This window comes from Octopus sinensis, linkage group LG8 (genome assembly GCF_006345805.1).
Source record: "Octopus sinensis linkage group LG8, ASM634580v1, whole genome shotgun sequence".
NCBI lineage: Eukaryota > Metazoa > Mollusca > Cephalopoda > Octopoda > Octopodidae > Octopus > Octopus sinensis.
The window spans coordinates 103,775,142-103,798,366 of NC_043004.1; the positions used below are offsets into that span (position 1 = coordinate 103,775,142).

The 23,225-nt window shown below is 38.8% G+C and overlaps 1 long non-coding RNA gene across 1 annotated transcript; it reads right to left on the bottom strand.

Moving 5' to 3' along the window:
• Positions 1 to 1,915: 1,915 nt before the first annotated feature.
• Positions 1,916 to 22,520, bottom strand: LOC118764468. The gene is made up of 4 exons (XR_005000278.1): positions 22,415 to 22,520; positions 10,778 to 10,782; positions 2,652 to 2,657; positions 1,916 to 1,927 (listed from the first exon to the last, which is right to left on the bottom strand). It is a non-coding gene; the product is annotated as an uncharacterized LOC118764468 (long non-coding RNA).
• Between the last annotated feature and the right edge of the window lie 705 nt (positions 22,521 to 23,225).

Genomic DNA, 23,225 nt, shown 5'->3' on the forward strand with positions numbered 1-23,225 from the left:
GTATCTCTCCTTTATAGGCATGGCTGTGTAGTTGAGAAGCTTGCTTTCCAACCATGTCGCCTTGGGTTCAGTCCCACTGTGCGGCATATTGGTTAATTCCCTTTAATTACAACTCCGCGCCTACCAAAGCCTTGCGTATCATATAATCGTCATTACTGTATTGGTATATAAAATAATACATAAAACTCACTTATTATTGTCATATAATAAACTAACAGAAGTTCGTGTATGAAATTGGTCGTTTTTCTACTTCAGTTCTTACATATTTTTTTTCTTATAAAATACACACATACAGGAGGAGTAAATCTATATATATAATAACACTTTGAATGTTGATCCCGAGAAAGAGTAAAAGTAATTGCCCGATCAACGACGGGTATTACTGCAAGTATAAAACAATTTAGCATTGAACATCGAATTACTCAATACTTTAGGTAGTGTAAATGTGTATTAATTTTTGCTCGGAAATGATTGATAGTGGCTTCGAAGTTTCGGTTTCTTTGCCGTCTTCAGACTGTTTCATGACGGCCAGTAAGTCATTATTAACATACATACTATTCATATATATATATATATATATATATATATATATATATATCCGATAGGGTTCTTTCAGTTTCCGTCTACAAAATCTACTCACAAGATTTTGATCGGTCCGAAGCTATAGTCGAAGACATTTGCTCAAGGTGCCACACAATGGGACTGAGCCCGGAACTACATGGTTGGGAGGCAACCATCTTACCACTCAGCCACGCTTATGTATGTGTGTATGTATGTATGTATATATGTATGTATGTATGTATGTATGTATGTATGTATGTATGTATGTAGTATGTATCTTCTATTTTTTAATTATTATAAACCTTCTACTGAGGAGGGAGTCGGTTTCCCACAAAGGTACAAGGTTCCATCTTTGGGATGCAATTAATACAGACAAATTCACATTTAGAACTTGAGAAAGGCTTGCATATTTTTACTCTTCCACTCACAGATTGCACTTGTAATGTACGAATTAGCCGGTCGATTTCTTTCTGAAAATCCCAGTTTATCCAGATTCTCCTTTAAGTATTTAGTAACAAAGCCTGGTGCTCTAATTATTATTGGTATAAATATGAATTCATAGTCTGGGCTTAGAAGCTGGAGGTTTCGAAGCAGTTGTCCATAGATATCTTTCTTTGATTTTCAAAGAGATATTTATATCTGCAGGGCAGCTGACCTCTGCGACAGTACATACTTTTGCTTCTTTGTCCCAAACAACAATATCCGATGAATGTATTCCATAGCAGAGGAATTTTCTAAGCTTATATGCGGATGGCATTATAAATTGTGCTACACAGGAAGATAGTACAGTGATGACGTTTTGGGACAGCTGTTAATCACATGCGTGATGTCTACCACAGAACCATGACATAGCCTACACAAGTGGTTGCATATTGGGATTACAAGAGCGTCGCTGTCTTTCTTATTCACCAGGTACTTTGAGGCGATCTCCTGTTCCTGGATTGCAAACGCATAACCTTCAAAGTGTGATGTGATGTGGTAGCCTTATGCCCGAGAGAGGCTGCGCTTCGTGTCAATTCTGCTGTCATCTTCAAGCTTTCGGGCAACATACCCATGCATAGTCTTCTTTTTTGTATGCTAAATGCTTTTTATCCAGGTCTTCTCTCGAGTAGAGAGCCCAGCGGTTTTAGGGCTGTATAGGAGATCATCAGGAAGAGCGCTTCTTGAGGAGCTCACTGCCAACTCGTACAATGTTGCTCACTTAACTTTTCAGCACTGCATTATTATACTTATTTTTGCCTCTAGCCTACCCCTCCAACGCACCATTGCCTGAGCCTTCCAGCGACTGCAGTCTGACCCCTTCACTTCGCATATCTTCCTTAACCTACCACTTCCCTTCTTTAAACGAGCCCATAACCTGCGTGACCTCCTGGCCCACAATTTCTTCCCTACCCCCGCCTCCTAGCATGGATCCTTCCCCTGTTTCCGCCACGCTGTCGCACCTGCCCCTTTCTCTCCAACACCATCCTCACAAGCACCCACCACCGTCCCTATCACTCCTTTACCTGCACCCCTAGTAATGTCCTTTACTACATCTCCTGCTTTCTCTGTCCTTCCCTGTACATCGGCCAAACGGAACGCCACTTGGCTAACAGGTTTGCGGAGCACCTTCGGGACCTCAGACTTGGCAATGACATCCCAGTCTCGCGCCATTTCCATTCTACCGGTCATTCGCTACAACATCTATCTGTGTTCAGACTGTCTCTTCACAGGAGCCACCCGGACTCCTGCCTTCACCGTGAACTGGGATTAATCTTCTCTCTTCGTTCCTTTGTTCCACATGGTCTCAACTCCTTTCCTCTCTTCATCTGATACCAACCTCATCTCCTCTCTTCCTTTGACACCAATCGTACACGGATACCCACTCACCTCCCACACTCTCCACATGCACAACCACATACCGCCCACCACGGCACCCTCACCCACACGCACCACTATACACACACGCACACACACTGTTCAACTCATCACTTACTTCACACATCATTACACACATGCCCACAACACCTTCCCACTCCACACAAACTTCTCAGTACCCACACAACACACCATCATTCACACACACACAATCTTCGATAGAGTCACCACACATACCACTATATGAGCAGTCACACACACTGAGTTTAACTCAGTACACACACCACACACCACACACCATCATGAACATTCCCGCATCCACAAAAGCACATAATACCTGAACACAGATAATATATACCCATACATGCGCACACACACGGAACACGCATAGACAAAGATAACTTTCGCCCACATACATACACTATACACATGCACACAATTTACTCAGTGACACACACACGCATACACATGTACACAGACCACGTGTAAAAGCACACATCAACTGCTAGACACAACACACGCACACGTTGCACATGCAGACACGCGTCAAACCTACTCGCCCCCTTCGCACATACACGCACACTCACCATTCATCCATACACGCACACGCTTGCGCACCTCCTCTTCATGGGATCACCATGAATTATCTCCCCTTCATTCAACCTTATTATCTCCTTTGTCATTTTTCCATCATTCGCCATCTTAGACCACTGAACTCAAGACGTTTTTGTTTTCTTCATTTTCTCTCTATTAATTTCCTCTTATTCCTTTCCGTCGAAGAGCGTAGGCTCGAAATGTAAAAGACTTTTCCATTTTTCCCGAGCGTCAAGCTTGCTAGTTCCTACACCAGTCTTCGCATTTGTTTTTCTATAAAATTTAACTATATATATATATATATGTGTGTGTGTGTGTGTGTGTGTGTGTGGATGCATATAATTATATATATGTATATATGTATGTACATATGTGTGTGTGTATGTGTGTATATATGTAGGGGGAGATAAAGAAAGACATATACTGGTGTATCAAATCCCATACGACATAAAATCTTTATTATTATTATTATTATTATCTTCGCCTCTAGAGCAAAGTTCTTAACCCATTTCGGCCAAACTCACCCCACCCTTTGACCCTTAGAGTCATAAATGGCCCTCCTAGAAAATATTTTATTTTTCAATATACAATTTATTTTGATATCAGCAGATAATGATTAAAAAATAAGGGACAATATTTTACATATTCGCTTGTGCGCAATCGGGAGTACAGATGTACAAATTGAAATGCAAAAAAAAAAAAAATAATAAAAAATAATAAATTAAATAATAAATTGAAAGTTTGGTAATTGCGTTTATTTCCATCACGCGACTCTTATGAGATCAACGTGTTGTCTATCGAAAGAGTGCTCTTTGGTACAAGTAAATGCCGATGAAATCATTTCAAACCTTTCCGATTTCCCTTATCAAAACAGCTAGAATTTGTGCAACATTCTGACATATAAGTTATTGTCACCCGAGAAGAGGATTTTTTATGCTCGAGAAAGAGAGTGTATTTGATAGAAATTGTTGAAATACATATGTACTTCATATGAGTAGAAAATTGTGGAGGATGGTATTCACTGGGCTTGGATCTAGTTTGAGTCACAAAATCAGCCCCCTTTTAAATGACGTATAAAAAAATTGTCATATTAAACATTCATTTCTTATTTAGGATCTAGTTTGTTTCATTCACAAAATCAACATTTTTTGAAGAAATTAATAATTTGAGTAAAAATTTGACACACACACACATCTTTTTTGTACAATTCATCGTTTTAAAATATGGCTAGTCCGAATCTACCATTCGTTTCTCTTTATAATTTCCAAACAATTTTTAGATACTTCACAATCAAAATTGCGTAAATATATGTGCCAGAAACTGTAGTTAACAATTAAAGAGATAGATTTTGGGTGATTTCTTATGACTGACATTTATTCCGTTATTCTAATATCTTCTGAAACTTATACATATACATGTATAAATGCATACACATACATACAAATGTATACACGCACACATATATTTTTATAGAGTTAGTATTGTATCCAGCCTTTAAATATATAAATATTTTGGCATATCTACACAATTGTGCCCCAAAGATTTGCTTCTTCATAACCATGAGAAAATTAAAGATTTCTTTTCTACAAATATGCTTCAGATCGTGTAGATTCCGGTTAAATTGGAATTCCTTATGAAAACCGTTTGTCCCTAAAGGAGTTTTAAACACTTCACACCATTAGGCTTTGTTGTGTCTATGTATATCTATTATATAAAATCCATTCTGTCTGTCTGTGTGTGTGTGTCTTCTAGGATCTCGGGCATCCTCCATCCGATTGCACTCAAATTTGATATGTAGATACCGACGGTATCAGGGCGTGTATAAGTCTTGAAAAAATTACAAAAATTGATTCCAGATGAGAATGCGATCGATAAAGCTGCTTTTGTCCTGCTTTTCTTCCGTCAACCTGTACATAACTGCACCTTCCATTTTTTGTTGTTTTTGTACAGCTTAAAGGCACGTTTCTTTCCTGCCAAGCTTACTGTTTAAACCATGTTTGTGTTCTCCCAGTCAACAGCCTTATTATTACTGGTAATTTAAACTCTTCGGTTGAATATTTGTGTGAATAAAATCGTTTTTCTTTGGAATAGAAAAAAAAGTCCATCTTTATTTCTTCTTTTGCTGGTGTATCAAAGGGGTGGCCTATGGGACGGTCGGACAAGTAGTTTTGAGAAAATTTGGTTTAAATGTTTGACAACTCAGCACCGTCCATTGAACGGGAGGGGGGCGTTTTGCTCGTATACATATATATTTCTTTACTGCCCACAAGGGCCTAAACATAGAGGGGACAAACAAGGACAGACAAAGAGATTGAGTCGATTATATCGCCCCAGTGCGAAATTGGTACTTTATTTATCGACCCCGAAAGGATGAAAGGCAAAGTCGACCTCGGCGGAATTTGAACTCAGAACGTAACGACAGACGAAATACGGCTACGCATTTCGCCTGGCGCGCTAACGTTTCTGCCAGCTCACCGCCATAATATACACATATATATATATATGTGTGTGTGTGTGTGTGTGTGTGTGTGTGTGTGTTTACGTGGGTGTATATGTATTGTTTTAATTACATCTTTATACACACACATACGCACATAAAAAAACTGGCACACCATCGGTTACGACAATCACAATCACAAGTATGCATAACTTCTTCATCACTCTTCCAACTTCATTTTTCCCTCGTAAAAAGAAGGCTTGGACTATTTGTCGTACCACTGTACGGCTATCTGTCTGCTAATATTGTTGATAGACATGCAGCATGTCACTGGCATTTCACACATAAAGTCCAGCATTGTGTGAGAAAGTGTGAAGACTGTCAATTGACTTTCTTCCATAAAAGTATTAGAAAATTATTTGGAAATTACAAAGACAAACGAATGGTAAATTCGGACCGTCGGTATTTTAAAACCATGAATAAAAAAAATGAGGGTGGGGAAATTTTTTTTATTGTATAGGAATGGCTGTGTGGTAAGTAGCTTACTGACGAACCACATGGTTCCGGGTTCAGTCTCAATGCGTGGCACCTTGGACAAGTGTCTTCTACTTTAGTCTCGGGCCGACCAAAGCTTTGTGAGTGGATTTGGCAGACGGAAACTGAAAGAAGCCCGTCGTATTTATATATGTGTGTGTGTCTGTGTTTGTCCCCTCAGCATCGCTTGACAACCGATGCTGGTGTGTTTACGTCCCCGTAACTTAGCGGTTCGGCAAAAAGAGACCGATAGAATAAGTACTAGGCTTACAAAGAATAAGTCCTGGGGTCAATTTGCTCGACTAAAGGCGGTGCTCCAGCATGGCCACAGCCACATGACTGAAACAAGTAAAAGAATAATCGTATCCATAATGCAGAAGACAAAATCGGGATCTTCGTCACTGGTTTTCGTCACTGCTTACAATTTTGTTCCAGTTGTTTTCAAATTTGGTATATCGATTAAGTTTTGTATACTAATTATGAAAATGAAATTCATTTTCCCTATAAATCCATAATTAAAAAGCTATTAGCCTTTAAAAATTTGCAAAATTTGGGTATTTTAGCCAATCAGAAGCGAGTATTTTAGACTTCATCGTGGGGAAGAAGTCTATTTCTGTCGTAACCAAAGTCTATTCTGTCGTATATATAAGTTCAGGATTCAAGCGGATCAGGTACTTAAATGGTCTTTTGATTATTACTAGTCAAGGGATCTTGAAGTGGCACCAATCTATGAGCTTAGGAGTGTTTTAAATATATAATTCGTGCACATTCACCTCATTAAAATGGACTTGACGCATGATGTAATATCTATATTCATCAATAAAAAAACTCGTTGGAAACAGCTGTAGTGAATGAGCCATTATCCATCTGTTGTCATAAACACACACACACACACACACACACACACCACACACACACACACACACGCGCGCGCGCGCGCGCACACACACACACACATAGAAGAAATTCCTTCAATGGAGTGTAAAACATCCAATTCGCTGATACATCAGTTGAATACCGCAGAAATAGGGGTAGAAATACAAATTACAAGCAATAAATTAAATAGAGAAATACAATTGACATTATAACAATTTATTTATATTATAATATAACATACTATAAATACATAAGATAAGACAAAAAAATTATTAAAACACCAAAAGGCGTGTGTAGGGTTCTTTATTAGTGCTTGTCCCCTACCAACCGCCCGAGAATCGGAGATAGTTTCTTTTCGTTGTGGTAACTTAGTGGTTCAGTAAAAGAGACCAATAGTCTAAGTATTAAGCTTTAAAATAAGTACTGGGGGCGATTTGTTCGAGTAGTCCCTTCAATGCGGTGGCCTATCATGGCTGCTGTCCAATGAGTGAAATAAGTAAAAGATACACACACACACACACACACACACACACACACACACACACACACACACACAAACACATTTCGTTTTAGGATTTGGTTTGCAAGATTCTTTATGTGAGTTCGTGTGTTGAAGCATATTCTGTTCTGTCAGGGGAGAATCATTTTCTTTTTGTGCCTTATAATTTAACGAACTCACCGGTAAAATTTCCACTAATTTCTTATTTTTTATTTTTATTTTCCTAAAATTTTCGTTTAGGAAAAAAAAAGAAATAAGTGGAAATTATAAGGCACAAAAAGAAAATGACTCTCCCCAGACGCAACAGAATATATATATATATATATATATATATATATATATTATATAGAGAGAGAGAGAGAGAGAGAGAGAGAGAGAGCGAGAAATATATATATATATATATATATATATATATATATATAGAGAGAGAGAGAGAGAGATAGATAGATAGATAGATAGATAGATAGATAGATAGATAGATAGATAGATAGATAGATAGATAGATAGAGATAGAGAGATAGATAGATACGAGAGGGTGCTGAAAAGTTCCTTGTCTTGGATAAACGAAAAGTCAGGAGGATCGGTTATTTATGATTTTTATTCAACATATTCCCCTCTCAGATTCACTCCTATTGCTGCGGTCCTGCAGTTTTTCTAAGCCCCGTGAAAGAACTCGGACAGTTGGGACCCCAACCAGACCTTTCGCGATACCCCTAAAATCAGGAACTTTTCAGCACCCTTTCGTATGCACACACACAACACACACCACACCACACACATAGATACATACCTACATACATATATATATGCATATGTCTGTATTTATATGTTTATGTATACATAAAGAAAAGATTTACTTTCAATATTTACTGAAAATAATAGCCTCTTTGATTCAACTTGCTCGTGAGTCATCAACATTTTATATTTTAATAGTGGCCCAGTCAGTTTTCTTGTGGAACTGCATGGCTTAGTCAGAGGAGGATGGGCAGCTAGCATTTGTTTTTAAGGACCTCAAGTACTCCTGTGGAGAGCGGTAGAAGTTCTTCCCAGATCGGGAACCCGACACGACTCGAGTGCATTTCACTAAATTCTCTCAAGAGAATTGGCTACTTTTCTAACAAGTGGAGAGGCTTGACAAAGGCTCCATCGCTAGTTTTTGCAAATAAATGAAATCTTAGTGATTTGAATGATCCTTTGATAAGCTCTATCAGGATCCGGTTTTGATTTTCACTAATAACCAATAAAGACGCTTCGGTAGCTAATATTACAGTCATGAATTTATAGATCCACCATCGGCTTCGACGATAAGTATCTTTTTGATTCGATGAATTGAACGTCCGACAAGTAAAAATAACAAGTGGTTGCGTGTTCGACGGACACGCGTACCTTTAACCTTTAGTCGTTCAAATTAATCTGTCAAATGTCATGCTTATTCGTTCACATTGTTTTTCATCAATCATGCATTATCTCCTACCTTTGAGATTTTGATGATTAGATCGTTTAAATTTAGAATTACATTGTAGGGTAGATATGTTCCGGTGGGTTTTAACATAAAACAAGTAGAATATTTGGGCCAGATACAAGTGGTTTAAGGCTAAAGGATTCACGTAATTTCCAGGTGGAAACAGCGTGACATATACATGATTGATCTTTCGAGTATCAAATACATCCCATCGAACGATTCCTCATTTTCCGTTGAGACAAGGCTTGGGTCGACCCAAAACCTTGGCAATTCTACTGGTTGACAGAAACTGAAAGAAGTCCGTCGTATGTATGTATGTATGTATGTATGTATGTATGTATGTATGTATGTATGTATGTATGTATGTATGTATGTGTGTATGCATGTATGCATGTATGTATGTATGGTATGTATGTATGTATGTATGTATGTATGTATGTATGTATATATATATATATATATATATATATATATATATATATATGTATAATTATTAATTCAATATATAAATGGCTATAAATTGCTTTTTTCCATGCTGACTACTTGATAATTATCATTGACGTGATTTTTATCCTTATTTTGTGAGTATATATATATATATATATATATATATATATATATATATATATATATATATATATATATATATATATACTCAGAACGCACAAAATGCTTCGCAGCATTTTGTCCGTTCTGAGTTCAAATCCCGACGATGTAGACTTTGCTTTCCATTCCTTTCGGGGTCGATAAAATAAGTTCCAGTAGAGCACTGGGGTCGATGTAATCGACTTACTACCTCTCCAGAAATTGCTGACCTTGGAGTGAACATTTGAAACCAATAATTGTTTCGAGCTGCTTTAAATTTTGGCATAAGGCTAGCAATTCTCGAGGAGGGATAAGAATGTTCAGCTGATGCTTATCCGGCTTCGAAAGGATGAGGAATAAAGTCGATTCCGGCGGAATTTGAACCCAGTATGTTAAGCGCCAGAAGAAATGCCGTTAACATTTCGTCCGCCTCGCTAACGATTCTACCAGCTCACCGTCTTAAAGTTACTCTTTAACTCTCTCTTTACTCTTTTACTTGTTTCAGTCATGTGACTGTGGCCATGCTGGAGCACCGCATTTAGTCGAAGAAATCGACCCCAGGACTTATTCGTTGTAAGGCTAGTACTTATTCTAATAGGTCTCTTTTTGCCGAACCGTTAAGTTACGGGGACGTAAACACACCAGCATCGGTTGTTAAGCGATATTGGGGGGACAAACACAGACACCTAAACATATATACACACATATATATACATATATATATATACATATATATATATATACATATATACGACGTGTTTCTTTCAGTTTCTGTCTACCAAATCCACTCACAAGGCATTGGTCGGCCTGAGGCTATAGTTGAAGACACTTGCCCAAGGTACCACGCAGTGGGACTGAACCTGGAACCATGTGTTTGGGAAGCAAGCTACTTACCACACAGTCACTCCTACGCCTAATATTGATTTTCAATTTCGGCAAAGGCGAACAATTTTGGAGAAGTAGGGATTAAGTCGATTACATAGATTCCAGTGTTCAACTGGTACATATTTTATCGACTCCGAAAGGATGAAAGGAAAAGTCGACCTCGGGGTAACCATTCAGCCAGCTCGCCGCTTTATTCATGACTTCAGTATTAGCTAGCGTTAAGGTAGCGAGCTAGCAGAACCGTTAGAGAGCCGGGCGAAATGCTTAGTGGTATTTCGTCTGCCGTTACGTTCTGAGTTCAAATTTGCCTTTCATCCTTTCAGGGTCGATTAAATAAGTACCAGTTGAATACTGGGGTCGATATAATCGACTTAATCCGTTTGTCTGTCCTTGTTTGTCCTCTCTGTATTTAGCCCCTTATGGGTAGTAAAGAAATAGGTATTTCGTCTGCCGTTACGTTCTGAGTTCAAATTCCGCTGAGGTCGACTTTGCCTTTCATCCTTTCAGGTTCGATAAATTAAGTACCAGTTAGACACTAGGGTCGATGTAATCGACTTAATCCGTTTGTCTGTCCTTCTTTGTCCCCTTTATGTTTAGCCCCTTGTGGGCAATAAAGAAATAAGAACCGTTAGCAAGCCGGGCGAAATGCTAAGCGGCATTTCGTCCATCTCTACGTTATGAGTTCACATGCCGAGAGGGTTGACTCTGCCTTTCATCCTCTCGGAGTCGATAAAATAAGTACCAGTTGAGCACTGGGGTCGATATAATCGACTTACCCGCCCCATCCCCGAAACAGCTGGCATTGTGCCAATATTTGAAACTAAAATTGTAGACGTGAATTACGAACAATAGGATTTACCACTCCAATGTTTCCCGAGTACCGCAGATAAGCAAGTACAAACTGCTACAGACTACGTTGCTGGGCGTTAAATCCATAACCGAGTGCAGGGATTTCAGATTAACCTCACCTCTACACACACTTCATTTTACTTGCCGGTATCGTAAAATCGATTTCCGACTACTTCTTAAAAGAACTTATTAGCGAGGTATTGCATTATTTTCCTGCAGTAGCAGCAGCAGCAGCAGCAGTGGTTCTTATTCTATAGACTGAAAAGGAAGAAAGAACATGTCGGCATTTTGTCCGTCTTTTCGTCTTGAGTTCAAATCCCACAGAGGTCGACGTTGCCTTTCATCTTTCGGGATCGATAAAATAAGCACCAGTTGAACCACTGGGGCCGATGTGATCAGCTTAATCCACACCTCCCCGAAATTACTGGCCTTATGGCCAAAATCTGAAACCAATATTTATACATACATGCAATACATACACACACACACACATGCACACACACACATATGCACACACACACATGCACACACACATGCACACACACATACACACACACACATGCACACACACGTGCACACACACACACATTATGTAGGTATATAATGCCTTAGTAGCTCTGTCCGTACTATCTCCTATAGTATCACTAGTACAACAAGCGAAGAACTCTTCGACGGCTCTCGTACCTCCACTTATCTTCATGTATAAGGTTGTCCGGAAAGTTCGTGCCGCTTTATAGCAGCTTACCTTTCGACTTATTTTAGGACGTGGTTGAGTCCATAAAATAGGATTTGACTACACCTCCATTTAGAGCACAGTTTAAGCTATCTTTTCGTCGAAGAAGGTTTATGTTCCTATAACCTGTGTTAATTCTGTAACCCTTTAAAATGGAAGATAAGAAAGTTCATTTGATGCTTTGGGAATCAGACAAAAATTGCTGCAGCTCGGCTGGGATGTGTTACCCCACCCACCATATTCACCAGATATTGCTCCTTCGGATTTCCACTTATTCAGGTCTCTGCAGAATAGTCTTAATGGAAAAAATTTCAATTCCTTGGATGACGTAAAAAGATACCTTGGTGAATTCTTTGCCATGAAACCACATCAATTCTGGGAAGAGAGTATTTTCAAGTTAAAGGAAAGATGGAGACGCACTGTGCAACAAAATGGTTCGTATTTGGTTGATTAAAAATGTAATAGCAAGTATTTATTGACCTTTTTCTTTCCTTTAAAAATCGGCATGAACTTTCCGGACAACCCAATATTTTATCGATTTATATGTATCTCCACGTACTTCAATGGATCTACATGTATCACCATACTTTTCCATAGATCTCTATGTATCTCGAGGTACCTCCATGCACTCTATGTACATGTACTCCAATATAACTCCATTTACTTCCATGTATCGTCATGTGTATACGTCCCCCTCAATCTAGCTACATGGATCAGCACACATCTTCTTCTGCCTCCATGTACCTCAGACAGTTGTGTAGCTCAAGTGTGTGTGTCACCTGGGCCATCTTTAAGTTTGCTCTCCCTCCGTACCCCCAACCTCTATAAAAACTTATATAGCATACCCAAAAGTGCCGCCCCCATAAAAGCTCCGCCTGGGGATGACTGCATCATGCACCCGCATCAAGCTATGCAACAGCCACCCGGTACCTGGTCTGTTGTCCTTCCGTACTTTCAGCCCCTATTATAGAATTATACAGCATAGCCAAAATTGACTACCCAATAAAAGCGCCGCCCGGTGCAGACTGCATCTTGCACCCGCATCTAGCTTCATTACATCCACCCAAGGCCGTTCTTAAGTTTGCTATCCTTCTGTAACCCCAAGCCCTATACAGACTTATACAACATAACTAAAAGTGCCGCCCCCAAAAAGCATTGCTCCCCCAAAACGCCGCCCGGTGCAGACTGCATCTTGCACCCGCATCTAGCTTCATTACATCCACCCAAGGCCGTTCTTAAGTTTGCTATCCTTCTGTAACCCCAAGCCCTATACAGACTTATACAACATGACTAAAAGTTCCGCCCCCAAAAAGCATTGCTCTCCCAAAACGCCGCCCGGTGCAGACTGCATCATGCACTCCCATCTAGCTATGCTACTGTCTTCAGGAACTTCCATGTGTCTGTTTGTATAGCCACGTATCTCCATCTGTCTACATGTGATTTCCACGTACCTCCACGCACCTCCGTCCAGTAGCATTGCCTGCAGTACATAAAGACATAGGAATCGAACCACAAGAACAATAACCTCCCATCCAACCCCACGACCACAATTTCTAATTAGCTATTATCCCACCTACTTCTTAAGCACCACCATTCATCGATATCATCGTCGTCGTCATCGTCGACGTCGTCGTGGTTGTCGTGGTGATGGCAGTCGTCATGGTCGTGGTCGTGGGCGTTGGTCGTCGTCGTCGTCATCCTCAACAACAACAACAACAACAACAACAACAACAACAGCAGCAGCATCGTTATCTTTGTCGAAATTGACGCAGCCATTATCATCGCCATTAATCTTGCGCATTTTTCACTCTTTCCCTCGTTTCTTGTTTCATTAGGTAATAGTCTTAAGAAGTCATTGCTTTGAAAAATGATCGAAATGGAAAGAAAGAAAGAAAAAAGAAAGAAAGAAAGAAAGAAAGAAAGAAGGAAAGAAGGAAAGAAGGAAAGAAGGAAAGAAAGGGGGATGAAAGAAAGACAGAAAGAAAATCGAAAAAGAATAGAAAGGAAAGCTAAATTTATAGTTGTGAAATTAAGTGAGAATGATAGAGAAAATATAGCTTAAAAGAAGAAGAAAAAGAAAGATAAAAAGAGCAGATGAAAGAACGAATAGAAAGGAAAAGAACGAGAGAAGAAAAAAGAAAGAATAAAGATAGGAAAAGTAAAAGTGTTGGGGAAACAAATGAAGGAAATAAAAGAAGGAAGAAGAAATGTAGAGAAATGTGGGGAAATGTAGAAATATGACGGCCTTTGAAAGTAATGTCATTTGCTTTCCTTTCAGAATCAAAGAACTTAGAAGCTCTGGTTATTATGTCGCAGAACAATCGATTGCTAGAATAAATTTCCATTTATTAAGTTGAACAAGTTGTTGTCTCAGAGGCTGTTTGGCGAGAATATCGAGAACTCGGCAGAAAATTAACTGTCCATAAGGTCTGGTCTCACATATGTGATGTAGAATGTGGTGAGTTGAAAAGCTTCGATTAACTCTGATTATCTATGCAATTAATAGATAAAGCCTCTTTCGAGGCGTGTTTGAAATTTAAAAACAGCAATCAAGCAGGACAACTTCTGTTATCTCAGCTAAGAGAAACTTAGGAGGTGGCTGCTGAATGAAGACGATGTTATTGGAGTGGATTTGGTCTTTAAAACAAACCGATGAAAGCAGCGCTATGTTTCAATCTAGCTAGATCACATTAGCAAAGCATATTCCGCTCATGTGATTTGAAGATGATCAATATATTTATATATAAAAGTGAGGTTGTGTGCTGTCTGTCTCCTACGATTTAAATTCCTAACTACTCCCACATTTTGCGGTGCAGTTTAACCAAAACCGGGTATCTTATAGTCGTGATTCATATCGAGCCCTTCTGGGTATTAGCGCGCGTCTACGATGAGTCTATGATTTAAAAAAAAATTTACCATCATTTTTTTTCCATTTTAATGCATTTTTCGCTATTAAATAAGGGAAGTAACTCTCTAAAAATGTCTACAATGAGTCAACGATTTAAAAAAAATTTACCATTATTTTTTTCCATTTTTAATGCAATTTTTTGCTATTTTTTTGCTATAACTCTCTAAAAATGCTTATATAGTTATTTCCCTTACAAACCCGAGCAACGTCGGGCGATACTGCTAGTAAATCTATAAAAGAAAATGAAATTCACGAGATTCTTTATTAATCACAATGATCGTTTCGTCCCATCATGCATCGGTCCCTCACGAGTTAGACACTGTACAACTGGTTGACCTGCATCCTTCGGTGTAGATACGTTTCGTCACGTGACTTTTCAAAGGGAACTTCGCCCAGTATCCTCGGTTTCGTTTAGTTCGGTTATAATACATTTCGGTATTTGCCTGTAGTTGGTTGCATACAAGTTTCGTGGTTTAAAATGAACACACACACACACACACCACACACACACACACCACACACACACACACACACACACACACCACACACACACACACACAACACACACACGCACGCACACACACACGCACACACACGTACACACACATACACACACACACACACACGCACACACACACACTCCACACACACACACACACACACACACACACACACACACACACGCACACACACACACACACTCCACACACACACACACACACACACGCACGCACACACACGTACACACACATACACACGCACACACACACACGCACGCACACACACACACACGCACACACACGCACACACACACACACACACATACACACACACACACACAACATAGATTAAGAAATGGAGTTAAACGCAGATGTTCTTCAAATCTTTATACTTCCGACATATGTTTCGAAGAAAACATTGGTATTATTACCGAGGGAATAAAATGATGTGAAACAATGCAATCATCTCGTCAGATAACTTGCATCAATTTATCTATGTAATCCAAAAACATTTCACTAAACCCTGGAACTTCTACCTTTATAGGTAGGCTGTAACATACTTGGCACTTATGTGAATTTTTGCTACACTGGTAACTATTTATTTTTTCCGTGTTATTTGTACACAGTGAAAAATGCACACACACATGTATGTATGTATATATATATATATATATATATATTTAAAATTATAAATTAGGGTATCTACGAGATACCACCATGCTGAAAATAGCAGCCATGATCTGACTCTAATAACGATTTTATCACTTGATAAAATCAGAGTCAGATCATGGCTGCTATTTTCAGCATGCTGGTATCTACGAGATACCCTAATTTATAATTTTAATAATTATTACCTTTGAAGGTTATTTTTCCATGCTGACCACATGATAAAATCGTTATTCTATTTTTAAATTAACGACCTTATCCTTATATATATATATTTATATATTGGCCACGCAGCCGATATGAAATGAAGTTCACAACGCACCGCCTGGTCTGGGAATCGAAACCACGATCTTGCGACCTTGAGTGCAACACCCTAACCATCAGGCCATGCGTCTCCACACACACACACACACACACATATGCGGACAGGGCGGGGTACGGTGAAGAGTGGCTTTCTGCTTGTCAAAAAGTTATTTTCCCTAATTGACATTGTTGAAAATTAACCAGGTATGGCTGTGTGGTAAGAAGTTGCTTCCCAAAAAGAGGGTTCCGGTTCAGTTCCACTGTGTGGTACCTTGGGCAAGTGTCTTCTACTATAGCTTCGGGTCGACCAAAGCCTTATCAGCAGATCTGGCTGATGGACTGAAAGAAGCCAGTCGGTGTGTGTGTGTGTATGTGTATTTCTGTATGTGTGCGCGCGCGCGTGTGCGTATGTCTTTCTATCTGTGTTTTTGTCCCCGCCACTTAGCAGTTCAACAAAAAGAGACCAATGGAATAAGTACCAGACTAAAAAAAAAAAAAAGTACTGTCGTCGATTTATTCGACTAAAAATTCTTCAAGTCGATGCCCCAGCATGGCCGGATTCAAACGCCTGAAACAAGCAAAAAAAAAAAAGGAAAGAAAAGAAGTTCGCATATATCGCATATATCAAGGCGGTGCTCCAGCATGGCCGCAGTCGAATGGCTGAAAGAAAAGAACAATAAAAGAAAAGCAATCGTGTTTTATGTTTCCGTTATTTATATGCAGCAGCCATTTTGTGAACAATTGCGATGGCGGTGACAGGTTTCCAACGAATTTATCAGATTCATTGCGTCTTGTATTGTGTAAGACTAACAAGGCATTATTTGTACAAATCGATGCGAAAAGAATACAAAGCAATTCTATTGCAAAGCGCAGTTATTTATTTTTACTTTCTTTCTCAGTTCCCTTGCCAAAGTTTATGGTCGAACGACACAAACACACATATACATTCATATTCTTTTATTCCCCCCCTTTTTTTTCGCCTTTTACTTGTTTCTGTCATTTGACTGCGGTTATGCTGGATCACCGCCTTGAACGGTCGTAGTCGAACAAATCGAACCCAGGACTTATTTTTTAAGCCTAGAACTTATTGTATCGAACTCTCTTTTGCCGAACCGCTCAGTTACGGGAACGTAAACACACCAAGACCAGTTGTCAAGCGGTGATGGGGGAAAAGCACACACACATACACACATATATATGCCAAATATATATATTATATAGGCGCAGGAGTGGCTGTGTAGTAAGTAGCTTGTTTACCAGCCACATGGTTCCGGGTTCAGTCCCACTGCGTGGCACCTTGGGCAAGTGTCTTCTACTATAGCCTCGGGCCGACCAAAGCCTTGTGAGTGGATTTGGTAGACGGAAACTGAAAGAAGACCGTCGTATATATGTATATGTATATATGCGTGTGTGTGTTTGTGTTTCTGTGTTTGTCCCCCTAGCATTGCTTGACAACCGATGCTGGTGTGTTTATGTCCCCGTTGCTTAGCGGTTCGGCAAAAGAAACCGATAGAATAAGTACTGGGCTTACAAAAGAATAAGTCCCAGGGTCGAGTTGCTCGATTAAAGGCGGTGCTCCAGCATGGCCGCAGTCAAATGACTGAAACAAGTAAAAGAGTAAAAGAGTATATACATATATATATATATATATATATATATATATATATATATTATATATATATATATATATATATATATATATATATATATATATATGCCGAATCTATCTATCTATCTATCTATATATATATATATATATATATATATATATATATATATATGCCGAATCTCTCCCTCTCTCTCTCTCTCTCTCTCTCTCTCTATATATATATATATCAGCCGAATATACAGGCGGATATTTTAAATTTCGTCTTAGGTCAACCTAGCTGAAGACTAACCAGATTTACGATAACAAACGTATTCTAGAAGCCTGAAACTCGAGTATTAGGTTATCCATTTCTCTGACGTTCTTCCTAGGAGTAAGACAAAAAATATTTTATGTTAGTAGCTCGCACACATCTTTGCCTCTATACATTCATTGAAGCTTTACAAAGTGTCGTACGGTTATCAACTGCTATTTCCAGCAAACATTGGTGCCATGTTTCGCCACTATTTTCTCTCTCTCTCTCTCTCTCTCTCTCTCTTCTCTATATATATATATATATATATATATATATATATATATATATATATATATATATATATATATATATGTATATATATATAGTGTAACTGTCCGAAATGGTCGTGACTTCTAGTACTTGACTGAAGAAAGAAAGCCAAGAATGACCCGTCTTTTTTTGCCCGTCCTTCTAATTGTTGTTTCTCTTGTCCGCCTTTGTGTCGTCTGTCTGAACATTTTAATGCCCTCTATTGCGTTTTTGTTCCATGTATATATGTATATATATATATATATATATATATATATATATATATATATATATATATATATATATATATATAATATATATATATATAATATATATATAATCACAAAATAAGGATAAAAATCACGTTAATGATAATTATCAGGTAGTCAGCGTAGAAAAAAGCAATTTATATATTAAATCAATAATTATATATATATAATAAAATAAATGCGCCCTTTTAAAGCCTACCCAGGCTCATGGACCCGGTTTCTATGGCGTATGTGTTCCCCCACTGGACGGGACGCCAGTCCATTGCAGCGTTACTCATTTTTGCTAGCTGAGTGGACTGGAGCAACGTGAAATGAAGTGTTTTGCTCAATAACACAACGCGTCGCCCGGTCCAGGAATCGAAACCATAATCTTACGATCATGATGCTGACACCCTAACCACTAAGCCACGCGCCTCCACACACACACGCACACTCACACACACACATATCTATATCTGTATATATATATATATACATATAAAACTGAGAATGTGTGTCTGTGTGTCTGTCTGTCTGTCTGTGTGTTTCCCTAAAACTTGAGTAACTACACAACCAATTTCATTCAAATTTTACACATGCCTTACTTAGGGTCCATGTAGTTTCATGGGCAAAAAAATGTTCAACTTCCTGCCTAGAGCGAGCCCATAGCAATATCATATCTTCTCCACTATTTCAGTATTACGTGTTAAAAGTGAAACAAAAACATTTCTCTATTTTATGTCAGAGACTTTCCATTTAACAATAAAAATTATAATAACAATTGAATATGTAGTAAGTAATAATTAAAATCAAACTAAAGTATAATATAATCGTAACATAACAAAAGTAAAAATAGAAATTGGTATAAAATTGTATCAATGACTTGAACTTGAATAAGTGGTTTCTCATGAATGGGAATAAATTAAAAATAAAATTAGCGTGCAGAAATGGAATAGTCCAGATGGATAATAAAAAATTAAATTAAAGAAAAGACTATTGTCTATAAAGTATACAATGTAGAGAAAAAAGATTTGAACACCTGGAGGAAAGCACCTTCGAAAAGTGTCTTGGTGCGACTATGAAAGATATCTAACCAGAGACGGTAAATTCGCCACAATAGAAGCAAGGTTCGAGTCAACGGAGTGTGCAAGGGAGTACTCGACTCGAACTTGCAAAGTGGAAATATTTTATTTTTACCTTTATATCTGGGACGTAGGACGTGCCGGATAAAAATTTAAAATGCTCCCCGACCTCACCCCGAGAAGTTGAGGTAGGCTGGATTGTAGCCACACTTCTATACAAGAGGGAGGACAAGACACAATTGATCGAAATTGCAAGAGACGGGCTAACAATTCCAGTCTGTTATATATTTTGAGTATTGTTATCACTAGCGATATCAAGATATAACTTTGTATTTTGTATTTTATGTGAAGATGTATATATATATAGATGTACATGTAATATGTACACATATATATATATACACATATATACATGCACTAACACTATGACCCGGCAACGACGGGTCATAATGCTAGTATATATATAAAACTGAGAATGTGTGTGTGTGTCTGTCTGTCTGTGTGAATCCCTAAAACTTGAGAACTACACAACCAATTTCATTCCAATTTTACACATGACCTATTTAGGGTCCATGTAGTGTCATGGGCAAAAAAAATGGTTAACTTCTTGCCTAGGGCGAACCCACAGCAATATCACATCTTCTCCACTATTTCAGTATTACGTGTTAAAAGTGAAATAAAAGCATCTCTCTATTGTATGTATATGGATGTATATGTCTCATATTTTTGTTTGCCCACTCAGTTGTATCTATCAATTTATCTTTGTGTGTGTGTGTGTGTGTGTGTGGTGTGTGTGTGTGTGGATTTCGTGGACAGGAACTGAAACAAATCAATCGTATATATATGCATGTATATATGTAAGTATATGTGTATTGGCAATAAGAATGACAATGGTCAGAGACTACTTGAATTTTGCACATACCATAACCTGTGCATCACCAACACAATCTTTGCCAACAAGACATCCCACAAGGCATCTTGGAGACATCCAAGATCTCACCACTGGCATCAGCTGGATCTCATCATTACACGAAGATCCTTTCTGAATTCTGCTCAACTGACCCGTAGTTACCACAGCGTGGATTGTGACACAGATCATTCACTAATAAGAAGCAGGGTGAGGATTCTGCCTAAAAAAGTCCATCACTCCAAGAAAATGGGCCGACCACGCATTAACACTGGCAGAACCTCGGACCCGACACTGCGACAATGTTTTGCTGTTTCTATCAAGGTTGCCCTCAGTAGCTGCCCAACCTCCTCTGCTGAAAGTAGGTGGAATTATATCAGGGAAGTTTTGTATACCACATCTATTGATACTTTCGGCATGAGAGAAAGGCAAAACCCAGATTTTGTTCAGTGCTGAGCTCTCAGAGCTGGAAACAGTTATCGAAGCAAAGCGTGCAGCTCTGATACAATACAAGAGTGAGTCTTCTACAAAGATACCCGAAGAACTCAGAAAGGCAAGAAATAAAACCCAATTGACTGCCAGACGCTGTGCAAATAGGCTTATCACACCTGCATATGAATACTCGATTGTACATAGACAAATAGGCACTCACACCCTTTGACTATGATCCCGTTCAGAGAATACCCCTAGTGACGAGAGATAACAATACAGGCGCTTTCATGTTTCTTTCGAGGTGTGTTTATGTACGTGTGTGTGCATTCTTCGGTTTGTCTGTCTGTCTGTCCGTCTCTCTATGTATGTATATATGTGTATGTGTGCACGTGTCTTTGTGTCTGTATTTGTCCCTTCACCCCCGTTGACGACCGGTAACACTAGCGGTCCGGTAAAAGACCTATAAAATATGTAGCAGGCTTTGAAAAAATATATGTACTGGGGTGGGTTCATTCGACCAGCATGGCTGCAGTCTCATAAAGGAAGCAAGTAAAAACTAGAAGATAAATCTGTCCATGCTCTGACTCCAAATATTGCGCATATACACGCAACCATGCACAAATACCATTATTGTTGACATTTTGAATTCCAATGAAGGAGCTCCCAGATCTAGGTTAGAAACCGGCTCGTTTTCCATGAGCGAGAATTTTAGAAATAAAACTAAATTCTTTTCTATTCTAGGCACAAGGCCTGAAATTTTTAGGGAGGAGGACAGTCGATTAAATCGACCACATAAAACAACTAGTACATAATTTTTCGACCCTGAAAGGATGAAAGGCAAAGTCGACCTCGGCGGAATTCGAACTCAGAATGTAAAGACAGATGAAGTAATGTAAGCATTTCGCCCGGCGTGCTAACGTTTCTATCAGCTCGCCGCATTAGAAATCAAACTAAATTATCACATACATACACACACGCACGTATATACATACATGCATACATATATACATTCATACATACATACATATATACATTCATACATACATACATACATACATACACATGCATAGCTACATACACACATACATACATACGTACATATGTACGTACATATATACATACATACACGTACGCACGTACATACTTACAAACTTACACACATACACGTACGTGCATGCATACATATATTTAAATACGTACGTACATGCATAGATATACAGACACGACAGAAGTAAATGGACACGTTTATACACATTAAAATTTATTTAAATCTTAAATTATACATTCAAATTATTTATTAGTTATTATAATGTGAATATCTAAGATTTAGTAGATATGCCCATAACATTTTTCAATGCAAGGATCCTATTAGTCCTGCTACTGATCAGATGGCGAATATTCTCTTGGGGAATTTCTTGGCAAGTTTCAAGCCGTAATCTCAAAAGATCTGGTTTTGAAGATGCTTTGTTGTTCTTTTTATGAAGTGTTCTCTTCATTATGATCCAGAGGTGTCCAATAGGGTTCATATCTGGTGACTGGCTTGGCCATAGAAGCTTTTTAATGCTATTTTCTTCCAACAAATCTTCGGTCGTTTTAGCCGTGTGACAAGGAGCCCTTTCTTCCATAAATAAAGAGTCTTCTTTAATTATTTCATCACTGGAGAAGATTGGAAGGAATTCTTTCTACAATATGGACGCGTATTTATCTGAGTTTCCCTCACACTCCACCAGTTCTGATCGACCATTTCTCCAAATTGTTCCCCAGACCATCACAGAATAGCCGCCGTGTTTCATTGTTGGCTGCAATCTTTTGGCGTCGAATTCTTGATCACGGAGTCTCCAGAGCCACACTCGACCATAATCAGAAAATACAGCAAATTTGAACTCATCAAAGAATATGACGGTGTCCCAGTGCTTGTGGCCTCTCCACCTTCTCACTGGCCCATTCTTTTCTCCGCTTAATATTGACTGGTCGAAGAAGTGGCTTCCTTCTTGCTGCTCTACCAAAGTAACCAAGTTTGTGGAGATACCTGACAGCTGTTCCGGGGCTGACATCAACTTGTTCTGCTTTGTCTGAGGCTTTGCAGCGAATATTATCTACCACACTTCACTTATTAAAGCGAAAGGTCCTGTCAGAGTGGCCTGGTCGACCTGGGCG